An 11,464-nucleotide genomic window follows, 5' to 3' on the forward strand; every position below is an offset into this window, starting at 1 on the left:
CTGCCTTTGGCTCAGGTCATGATCCCGGGACCTTGGGATCCAGCCCTGCACTGGGCTCTGTGCTTAGCCAGGAGTCAGCTTCTCCCTCTTTGCCTCGTCCCTGGGCTCGGGGTTCGGCGGGGTGAGAACCGGGGGTGGGGGGAAGAACGGACTCCGGGGGGCGGGGCGGAGTCCGGGGGGCGGGGCGGGCGGCCACGCCCACAGCCACCCCCACAGTCGGGCCGCGGCGGGTGGGTGGGGGCGCCGGACTGGGCTCCCCTGCGCCCCCCGCGGTCCCCCTGGCACCGGCGGCTGCTTCTCGAAGCCGCTCCGGGTCCCGGGGCCTCCCGAGGCACCGAGGGTCAGGGTCGCCGGTGGGGTCCCGGGGACTCCTCTGCCCCCCCACGGGTTTCACGGATACTGCAGACTCGCCTGCTGGAGCTCGCCACCCCGACCCCCCCCTTCCCACCCCCGCGCGGAGGGTCCCCAGGGCGCGGGGTCGCTCCGGGCAGGTCGCCGGCTGCACCTGCAGGACGGGGTGGGGCGCGGGCGGGGCGCGGGCGGGGCGCGGGCTGGTTCCGGGCTCTGGTCCTCGGCTTCCCCGCAGCCCTCGCCTACTTACGTTTTGGGGAGCAAGCTTTTGTTTTGTGCACAGGCATTCTGACATAGTGAGAATGTGTCTCTGGGCTTTGATTATTGATAAACCGTCAAAACGGTCTCCTGGGTTGCAACAGAACAGGCACCAGTGCACGTTGTCCTTACGGGAGCACACAGTGGACCAGGACAGCTGGATTACATGGGAGCTATGTGCACTCTGCGCTTAATTTGACATAAGACTCCCCCAAATATAAAGAGTATTAGTTGAAAAAAATCAATAAATTCGTTTGGTGTGTGTGCATTTATTTATATCTCTATATACTGATTTACCAGTCTCTAAGAGAGCTATTCCCCCAAAACATTAAGAATACCAAGATACAGAATATAAAATGTAAATGTTAAAATAACGAGTGGTCAATCCTGAACATCTAACTGTAATCTCACAGGAGTTTTGGTAGGGCGTACAAAGACGACTTTGGTAAACGTAGTTAAAATAACAGTAATCTGAACTAATGGGAATTAATCCACAGAATGAAATAGTCCAATCATGGATAAACAAGATGAATATAAAAGAAATCATACCTACACATCCTGGATACATATCAGGACACTAAAATAAAATAATAAGTCTTAGTTGGTTCTAGAGAATGAGAAGGTTTTTAACCTACCTAAGTAGAAGTTCATGTTTCACATCAGGTTTTTGTAAATACTAAGTATAAAAATGTGACATTTTCAAAAGTCTAAGGACATTTCATTTTTATCTTCATTTTATCAATTTTCATATAAAGTGAATGGTGACACAATAATCATAATCATTATCCAAATTCAACAATCTTCAGGGTTTTACTAATTTCTTTATCCCTTTGTTTTCTATTTTATTTTTATTTATTTTATTTTTTATTTAAAAATTTTTTTTTTCTATTTTCTTTTTAAAAGTAGGCTCCATACCAGATGTTGGGCTTGAACCATGATCCTGAGATCAAGAGCAGCATGCTCTACCAACTGAGCCAGACAGGGTCCCTTCTGCTATTGTCTCTTAACTGAAGTATGATAAAGCAAATCCAGATGTTATGTGTCATCACTATTTATATTTCATCATAATTCTCTAATCATATGAACCTTTATTACATAACTACAAACTTATACCTAACAAAATTAACATTCATTTTTGGGTAACATTTAATTCATATTGCATAATGAAATTTCTCTGATTTTCTCAAAATGGCATTTAAACAAGTTTTAATCTAATCAAGAGTGAAACAAACTTTACACGTATATTTTTTTAAAGATTTTATTTATTTATTCATTAGAATACACAGAGAGGAGGAAGAGAGAGAGGCGGAGAGAGAAGCAGGCTCCATGCAGGGAGCCCGACGTGGGACTCAATCTCGGGTCTCCAGGATCACGCCCTGGGCTGAAGGCAGGCGCTGAACCGCTGAGCCACCCAGGCTGACCCTTTACACGTATATTTGATTGCTTTTTCTCCAAGTCTCCTCTGTTTCAGATCAATCTCTCTCTCCATGTCTTTCTCCTCTCTCTTCTCCTTGCTAGTGAGATAAAGGAAATTAATTTAAAGAAATTAAATGACGTGCTTTGGACAATGTTGTATCTTCTTTTTTAGTCTAATGTGTTCTTTTGTTGTAATTTATACTGCTCTTTTATTTCTTGAAAATATAAACTTAACTGTTAATGCTTGATTAAGCTCAGGTTAGAATTTTCACAAAAGTACTTCAGAAACAAGCCTATGTCCTTCATGCGCTGAATGTCACCTCAAGAGCACATAATCTTTCAATTTTGAATGTTGGTGTTAGCGGGTTCACACAAGGAGAGGCTGATCCCTCCATGGTAAATTCCTTCATCAACTTATGGTTCAATGTGAGCATCATCACAGCTACATCATGATTTCCAATGTTATATTTCGTCCATAATTACTGGTTGACTTTCCTCTTCGTAGAACTTTTATTCACCAACTAGGGCTACTTGGTTATCTTAAGCAGATTTTACATACAGTAGGCAGGGATAATGCTTGATTCTTATCCATTAATTGCCAAATTCTTATCCATTAATTGCCAGATTAAATTATTTTCTTCTGAGTTATCCCCACTGGTGATCAATGAGTCGTTTTTTTCTTTCTGTACTTAAGAGATCATTGTATGTTTTTATATTCAATATATTGCAGTAAGATTTCTTTTTGGTCATCAGTTTGTTCCGTCATTGGCCAGTGGAAACTTGATGGCTCCTGAGAACTTCTGATTTGGTCCAGTAGTTTGCTCAAATTCTTGCTTTTTTGCCAGCTCTTTGTGTATGTTTCCTGCCCCAAGTATGAAATCAGCCAGTCTTCTAAGAAGCCCTAGTTCTTCTTAATCAGAATGGTTTTTAGAGACCACACTATTGCAATTATTTCATGGAGCAGCGACACTCTTTTCTCTGTCGACTATAGAAAAGGCATATTTATGTGTCTTCTCAGTGGGGGGTCAGCGCCGCGTACACAGCAGGGTTCTGAGGCCCCACCAGTGAGGCGCCTGCTGTTGATCACATTTTTTGTACCAACTTTTTAGCATGTGAGAGAAATTTAAGCAGCTGGTTTTTTATTTAAAAAACATCAAAGCGTCGGCGGTGGTGGAATTCAGACTCTCAAATCCAAGAGACTGTAGCCCAAACCCTGTGGCGCGGACCTCTCCGCACGTTACTTCACACTTACCCTCTTTGCTTATTTTCACATTTTCTAGTCTAGATGGAGAGTGGTTGAGTTGAGCCTCACCTTTTTTTGAGAAAACGGTTCTTGGCACTGTAGAAAGTGAAATCCCTGAAGACCAACCTGCCTCCTAGAGCCAAGCACAATCCCCGGCAAAAAGTAGGTGCCCACTAATTTGTGGAAGACACACATACCTTGATCTACGTCACCCCCTGGGAGCGTTGGAGGGGAGGAAGAGGGGGGAAGAGAAATGTCCCCTTCCACTCACCACCCTGCACCCAAATTTCAGCTCTTTACCCCACTTGTTAGCCTGATGCCAAGAGACCTAGAAAGAGCCGCGTGGAGGCTCCAAGTAGCGTTGAGTGGGGGCGCGCCTTGTGTGTGCCCCGTTGTTGCGGCCAGGACACGTTATTTTTATTTGATGAGGGGATCATAAGGGCTTGGGGAAACAGTAATGTTGTCATGCAGATGCGCCTGAGATCCCCGCAGGGAATTTAATCCCGGGCTCGGCCTCGCCAGTTCCCTGCCCTCCAGATAAGCTGGGGCAGCGCAGGCCCTGAACGCCCTCTTCAGACGGGACTTGTGGTTTTTGTGAAGTGAGAATGCTTAAGCAGAAGAGGGAGCGCCGTACTCAAAGCCCTAGATCCACAAGTCCGCGGGGAAACGAGATTTCTCTTCATCACTCTTTTAAGGACACGGCACTTCTGCTTCTTGGGACGCCACCTTGAAACGAAGACTCCCCTCGGCCCAAAGGCGCTCTCTCCTTCACAAGGTCTCTGAAGAGACACTCTTAGGACAGGCAGCTCTTCGATGGAACTAGGGTTGCAGTAGACACCAAATTCCACCCACCCGCTCTCCGGAGCCCCCAGACCACACGCACAGGTCCAGAAGTTCTTATAGGTCAGGAGGTGAAAATGTCTAATAGGAGTTCAGATTCAGAACTGACACTTTCTCGGGCTCTTTGAGAGCACCCACGTAGGAGCAGTGAGCTCATGTCCAGATTGGTTGTCAAGGCTCCCTGACTGCAGCCTCCAAGAATTGAAACACCGCCCTCCTGCCATAAGTACTGCCTCCTTGCTGACAGTCTCATTCAGGGCCTCTCCTCCCTTCTCCTTCCAGGTACAGAGGACCTGGGAGAAAGGAGAGATGCTGCATCCAGAGCAGAAATGGGGCTTGGGATTGTGGAGGCAGAAAGGGGAGCGGGGCGGCTAGAGCTATGGGGCCAATGGGGGCCGGAGGACCAAGGAGCCCCCTCGAAACTCTAATATTCACTGCAAAGGTACAGACCCAAGAGTCTGAGCCCTGTGCTCTTGCCAAAGGAGTTGTGTCTTGAAGTTCGCTCAGACTGGCTGCAAAGCTTCTGTGCTGTTCCATTTATGGGGGGGGGGGGGAGTAAAACCAAGGAAAAAGCACTTCCTGGCCCTTCCATCAATCCTCCTATCAATCTGCATGTGACAGATTCTTCTGGGAACACACATGCCACTGGCAAGTCTTTAAAATTTGTTTCTTCCCAACCCCTAACCTCCTGGTGAACCGTCTACCGGCCAGAAAACAGGTGCTCCCTGCACTTGAGCGTCTGATCTGAAAGCGTGTACTCCCCCACCCCAGACTCAGTCTAGTGCTGCCCTATCCAAGCACCGGAGTAATTTTCATCATCTTTTGACCTCAGTTTCTGAGCTGGCAAAACTCCCACTTGGCAGCGGTGGGATTCGAACCCACGCCCCCGAAGAGACTGGAGCCTTAATCCAGCGCCTTAGACCGCTCGGCCACGCTACCACATGCCTCAGCTGCTTCTGCTTATTTGCTCTGATGGTGACTTCTTTCCTTCGCGTCCCAGGTCTGCCGCACAGACTCCTGTTCTTAAGTCCTGACCCTAAAAGCAAGTGCAGGAAGCACTCGGAGGACAGCAGGGCCCATGGCCAAAGCAGGTGTTCTCCGTAGGCTCTGAATTGCTCATCTGGCACCCAGGCCCAGGCCTTAAAGGGGAGTGTTTCCCCAAGAGACTGAGGTTCGGAACGGGACTGGGCCTCTGTGAGGGTCGGCTCTGTTTTATCCCTGCTGGCCTTCCCTTGGTCTCGCCACACATTGCTTAGGAAGCTACAGGAAGGTTCAAGCCGGCAAAGGCCACGACTCCCCAGGTTGGAGGTACCCTGACATGTCGGATGGAGCTTGAGGACACCTGCAGGTGCTTGTCCCCTAGGGCAGGCTCTGACCCACTGACCCACCGCCCAAGGACGCCAGGGCACTCTGCAGTCCTTTTGCCAGCCGAGGCAGCGGGCAGCTCGCACGCCTGGCTCTGTGCAGTATTTCTCAAAGGAGGCGAAGCTCTTCTGTGGTTTCCCACCGCACCCGAATCACTGGAGGTGGCTTCCTGGTGCTGTCAGAGGGAGCGGGACAGCGCTGGACTTTGGGCGTCTCCCAGGTGGCCCGGACCCCGACCCTGCCTCCCCCAGCCGGCCCAGGGGACGGGGCCCAGCTCCTGGCGACAGACTCGGCCTGGCCAGCGAACCCCAAGGCCTTCCTCCAGGGCCCACAACACCTGTGCTCCTCGTCTGCAGGAAGACGTGTCAGCTGGAAGTGACAGGAGACGGTCCCGCGGTGCCCACTGGCTCCGGTCCCTGCAGCTGCCTCCCCGGGCAGGTCGGACAACTGCGGGACACTCTGCCCCCATTTACGAGCCTCCCTCATTTGACAGCGGGCACCGTGTCTCAAGAGGCCCCCTGGTTCGGTCCGAGCTCTGGCTGGCGCATGGCGGGCCACAGAGGAGCCCTTGTTCCCCCAGAGCGGCCAGCGGTGCAAACGGGGCTGCTCTTGAGGTGAGCAGCTTGTCCGCCTGCCCGGGGTGTCTAAGCTCGGGCTTCTGTAGCTCCCCAAGTGCAGCCCGCCTAGAGGAGCAGCACCGACGCTATTCCCACAGGCTGTTCCAGTCCTTGCGAGGACATCTCACTGTCCTGCGGGTCACATCCAGCCTGTTGTCCCCGGGCCCATGCTTCGAGGCCTCGGTGGCAGTCACCAAGTGCTGCTTGGTGGCCATCAGCAGACCACAACCACCACCCGTGATTGGAAGGGACCAGATCGCAGCGAGGAGCCGCGAACAGGAAGGGCTCTTCCCTCATCCCTGTAGGTTCCTCCGTTTGCCTTTCAGCCTCGTGTTTCTCTGCGCCTCAAGGTGAACTAGGGCTCCCTGCTCCCTCCCCGCCTCCCGCACACCTGGGGCGAGCTCGGGATTGACCGTCTTAGTTTTAAGAGCAAATGCATCCCTAAAAGACAGCTGAAAATGGGCTTTCCAGGTCAAGATTGCACGGATCTTAAACGGTTCACTTACTCCCCGGAGGCTATCAATATATTTTAAAGTGTTGGTTTTTCCATGACCTTTTAGGCAGTTTATAGAAGAGCTGGGACAGAGAAGCCTCTCGCAACACCACAGCGCTCTTCCTAAAGCCTCGGCCCGGGAATCGGGAAGGCGGTCCCAGGCAGTCCTGGGGGGAGTCTGCAGCCACTCTCAAAGCCATCTGCACCGGCAATAACCTGCCGGGTTAGGAGAGACTAGAGGTCATAGAGGGTATCGGGAAGGATGAATCCGAGGCGGTGGGGAGGGGGCGAGGAGCGTTGTAGCCGGGCCTTCCGCCCAACTCAGACCCGCAGGTGCACTCTGGAAGATCTATGCGCGTCTGGGGTGGAGGGGTGGCAAAGCCGGGGGCTTCCTCTTCGAGTGTGAGGCCCTGGGGAGGGTGAGTCACAGTTAACCTGAGCCGAGGGGTAAGTATCTGTTCCTTCTTCCTCCTACCAGTTTTGTTGATTGTGGATCAACAAAATGAAGGTCTCTCCTACAAGAACCCAATAAGAAGCTGTAACTCGGGAGTTAGTGCACCAGGCAGGGTCTAAACCGTGAAATCCAGCCCCCCACCCCAGCTGAACAACTTTAGGGAGTTGAATCCACGATATAAAAAATGACAATGTATCTGAATCCAGGGGGATTTATCCCAGAAAAGCAAAGTTGGTTTAATATTCAAAATCAATGTGATTTATTATTTTAAAAGACTAAAAAGAAAAATCATACGATCTTACTGAAAAATGCAAAGCATTTGACAAAGTCCACATTCATTCCTGACACAAACTCTCAGCAACTTAGGAAAAGAAGGAAACTTCCACAGCTTGGTAAAGGGAAGCTACGAGAAACTTCACACTTAATAATACAAGACTGTTTTCCCTGCAAGATTAGGAGCAAACATGAACATCTGCTTTCATCAGTTTTGTTCAACATTGTACTGGGGATTCTTGCCCAGTCAATACATGAAAGGCTATGTAAAACTCCTACAGAATCTACTGAAAGCTATAATAAGTGAATCTAGCAAAGTTGTTGGACACAGATAAATATTAAAATTAATTGCATATATTACCGTTTATACTATATCTACATATGTATAATTGTACCTAGCAACGAACCATCAGAAATTAAAAGTTTAAAAAGTAATTCAATTTACAACAGAATCATTAAATATGAAATACTTAGGGAAAAATATGTCCAAGATTTTTTATACACACACAAATGCTGAGATAGATGAAAGAAAACCAGAATATAAGTAAAATCATTTCACATTTGTGAATGAGAAGACTCAATAGTCTTAAGATATAAATTATCCCAAAATTGATTTATAAATTCAATATAATCTTATTCAAAATAACAAGGCTAGGTTTTTATTTCTTTTTTTAAGATGTGTTTTTTATTTTAAAGCTTATTTATTTTTAGTGATCTCTACAGCCAATGTGGGGCTTGAACTCACAATCTCAATGTCAAGAGTCACATGCCTTCCAACGGAGCCAGCCAGGCACCTCTGGCTTTGTTTTGTTTTTAGAAACAAACCAGCTGATTCCAAAATTCACATGAAAATTCAGACATAGCATGCTCAAAACAACTTTTAAAAGAATAATAAAGTTAGAGCAAACTCACTCTGCCTGACATCAAGATGTATAAAAGCTACTATAATCAAGACTGTAGTATCAAAAAAAAGGACTGCAGTATTGGCATTAAATATATAAAAAAACAGACCTATAGAACAGGAATACAGAGATAGAACCACACATATATTACCAATTGATGGTTGACAAAGTTTTAAAGGCAATTGAGTAGAGAAAGGTAGCCGTTTTAAATTTATTTTTATTAAGTTTTTAATTTTAATTCCAGTATAGTTAACATACAGCATTATATTAGTTTCAGGTGTACAATATAGTATTCAACAATTCTATACGTTACTGAGTGCTCATGATAAATGTACTTTAGAAATGTAGTCTTTTCAACAAAAAAAGTCAAAAAATAATTTTGATCCTTACTTCACGCCACATAAAAAAATTAACTCAAAATGGATCACAAACCAAAACTACAAAATATTTAGAATGAAATCTTTGTCACCTTGTATCAGGGAAAGATTTTTTTTTTAAGATGCAACACCAAAAGCATGATCCATAAAAGAAAAACGTGATTAGTTGTACTTCATCAAAATTTGAAAACTTTGACCTTCAAAAGGCACTGTTGAGGAGACACACCACACAGTGGGACATATTAGTTGTACCCTGAGAACTTAAGGATGATTTTTGCCTACTAGGGAACATTGAGAATGTCTGGAGATATTTTCAATTGTCATAACTGGTACAGTATTACTGGTACCCAGTGGGTAAAGGCCAGTGATGCTAAAAACATCCCAAATATGCAGGGCCCTGGACTCCCACAGTTAAGAAGTATCCAGTTCAAAACTGTTGAGGTTGTTGTTGAGGTTGACTAGAGTAAGAAGCCACATTTAGGGCCCAGGCCAGTTAGGGCCCAACACCAGCCACTGACATGAGCCTGTAACTCCTTCCCGAAGCCTTGAGGAGCCCGGGTGCCTGGGTTCATATCTGTATGGAATATGCATAGGGATTTGGTGTCCATGTCTCCCAGTTACGCCCAGCGCACCCTCTGGGAACATTGCCTTAAAGCCAGAAGGCGCGAGCCCTCCTTAGGGAGTTGATCCTGGGATCCTGACCTCCAGCCCATCCAGAGACTCTGGGCGCCCGGTGGGTGGGAGTTGGGTGCTGTCCTTCGCTGGGCAGCCTGCTGCTGGAGGCCCGTCCCTGAGCTGCTGAGCAGCTACCTCCCTCAGTCTCCTGCTGGACACGTCTTGGCCGCCCCGGAGGACGGACTGACGACAGAGGGGCGAGGGTACCCCAAGAGTGCCCAGCCCAGGAGAAAGTGCAGGTACACCGTATGGGCAACCCCCTAGGGGCCGCGAGGCAGAGCCAGGGACTGCAGGGACACCTGGAGCTCAGCGTGCATCTGTCCGAGGTCGGTCCTGTGGCTCTGAGTGGGACCGCCAAGAACCGCGCCCAAGTCTCACTTCGAGGGGCCCCTCCAGGGCCTCACCTTGCCCTTTCCCTCTTCCAGGTCACGTCAAGCGTCCAAGACCCGCTCTTCTCTCCGGATTGCCCCGGGCTGCTCGCCTTCCCTTGGGAGCAGAGCAGGGATGGCGGAGCCGGAGGGAAACTGAGTCACTGGTTCAGAAGGCGCATCCCGTCAGTCTAGACGAGTGTTCGGAAAACTCAGATGCCGGGTTTTGAGATTTGGTCGAGTCCCTCCCTAGAGACGAAGGCTGTGACCACTTAGGATCAGAAACAAAACCCTGGCAGCGGTGGGATTCGAACCCACGCCCCCGGAGGGACTGGAGCCTAAATCCAGCGCCTTAGACCGCTCGGCCACGCTACCGACGCGGCGTGGGTCCGCCTACACGAGTACATACCCGCCCCCGCCCCCGGGGGGGTCCCGCCCTGAACCCCTCCCCTCGCCCGCCCGCAGGCCGCAGGCAACTGTCCCGGCAGACCACCCGCTGCGGAGGCGGGGCCCTCGGGATCTGGAGGGACGAGCGCGGGGTCAGGGGTCGCCTCAGTTTCCCCCGGCGCCCAAGACGCGCTTAAAAACGGTTTACTGCGCGGAGGCAGGGGCCGCTTCGGACCCGGATGGCGCGGGGTGAAGAAGTCGTGGGGTCTTCAGCAAGCCTGGGACGGAGCCCACCCCCCGGTCCCCCTACCCCCCGCCCGCGCGGAGCCCCCTCCGCCCCCTCCCCCTCCCCCGGAGCTCCAGCCCCGCCCCCTCCCCCTCTCCCGGATTCCGCCCCTCCCCCCTCCCCCAGAGCTCCCGCCCCCGCCCCACTCCCCCGGAGCTCCAGCCCCCCGCCCCCTCCCCCTCCCCCCCAGCTCCAGCCCCCCCCACCCGCCCGCGCCGAGCCCCCTCTGCCTCCTCCCCCTCCCCCTCCCCGGAGTCCGCCCCCCTCCCCCTCCCGCGGAGCTCCAGCCCCCGCTCTCCTCCCCGGGAGTCCGCTCCTCCCCCGGAGCTCCAGCCCCGCCCCCTCCCCCGGAGTCCGCCCCCCCTCCCCGCCCCCGCCCCCGGAGTCCGCCCCTCCCCCTTCCCCCTCCCCCGGAGCTCCAGCCCCCCCCTCCCCCGCCCGCGCCGTGCCCCTCTTGAGAGCCGCGCCCAGGGAAGCGGTGTGCTCAGCGTGGTAGCCGCGGGAATATTTGGGAAACCTTAATAATAAGTGAGGGAGCAAAGCCTGCCAAAATAGCGAAGCCTGATGTTAAGGACCTTCACCCCATACTGGAGAATGTAGTGGCCACTTTACTCCCCTTGGGACGCCCATAGCACTTCAACCTAAGGATGCCCACCTCTGGGGACCCTGGAAGTCTCAAATGAGCCACACAGAATGGATTCCGCTGGTGCTGTCTTCCGAGGTCTCTGGCCGTGTTTATCCGTCCTGCCAGACACGACAGAATGACCGGCAAAAATGCAGGAGAAACCAGGAGGTATGCCTGCCGCCTTGCCCTCTCCTGGATCATTCGGAAAGCTCTGTATGTGCCCCAAATAATCACCCGAGGCCCCCCAGGAACCTCGCTGCTAAGGATCTTTCCCATCTGTTCGGAGACTCGAAGCCTGGGAAGCCTGAGGTCCCAGAATAATGCACCTGCAAGATACCAGCCCAAGAATAGGGCATCCCATCCACCACTGTGTGGCTTCTTTCTTGTTCGACTTTCAAAAGTAGAATATTTTGTCTCCCAATTCAAAGACTTAACATAAATCTCTGTACGACTATGGGGGTAGAGATCGTGCAAGTGTGCTCAGTATTCAGGGAAAACAACCAACTTATAAATACGGTTTATATTTACTATCTA

At 50.7% G+C, this 11,464-nt stretch overlaps 1 long non-coding RNA gene and 2 other non-coding genes across 3 annotated transcripts; all 3 read right to left on the reverse strand.

The window, feature by feature from the left end:
* Positions 1 to 1,886: 1,886 nt before the first annotated feature.
* On the reverse strand, positions 1,887 to 7,100 carry LOC144281584 (uncharacterized). The gene is made up of 3 exons (XR_013350029.1): positions 7,019 to 7,100; positions 6,644 to 6,799; positions 1,887 to 2,123 (listed from the first exon to the last, which is right to left on the reverse strand). It is a non-coding gene; the product is annotated as an uncharacterized LOC144281584 (long non-coding RNA).
* On the reverse strand, positions 4,966 to 5,047 carry TRNAL-AAG (transfer RNA leucine (anticodon AAG)). Its single transcript has one exon. It is a non-coding gene; the product is annotated as a tRNA-Leu (tRNA).
* Positions 7,101 to 9,925: 2,825 nt separating the features above from the next.
* TRNAL-UAG (transfer RNA leucine (anticodon UAG)) lies at positions 9,926 to 10,007 on the reverse strand. Its single transcript has one exon. It is a non-coding gene; the product is annotated as a tRNA-Leu (tRNA).
* Between the last annotated feature and the right edge of the window lie 1,457 nt (positions 10,008 to 11,464).

The sequence above is a fragment of the Canis aureus genome, chromosome 13 (genome assembly GCF_053574225.1).
Source record: "Canis aureus isolate CA01 chromosome 13, VMU_Caureus_v.1.0, whole genome shotgun sequence".
NCBI lineage: Eukaryota > Metazoa > Chordata > Mammalia > Carnivora > Canidae > Canis > Canis aureus.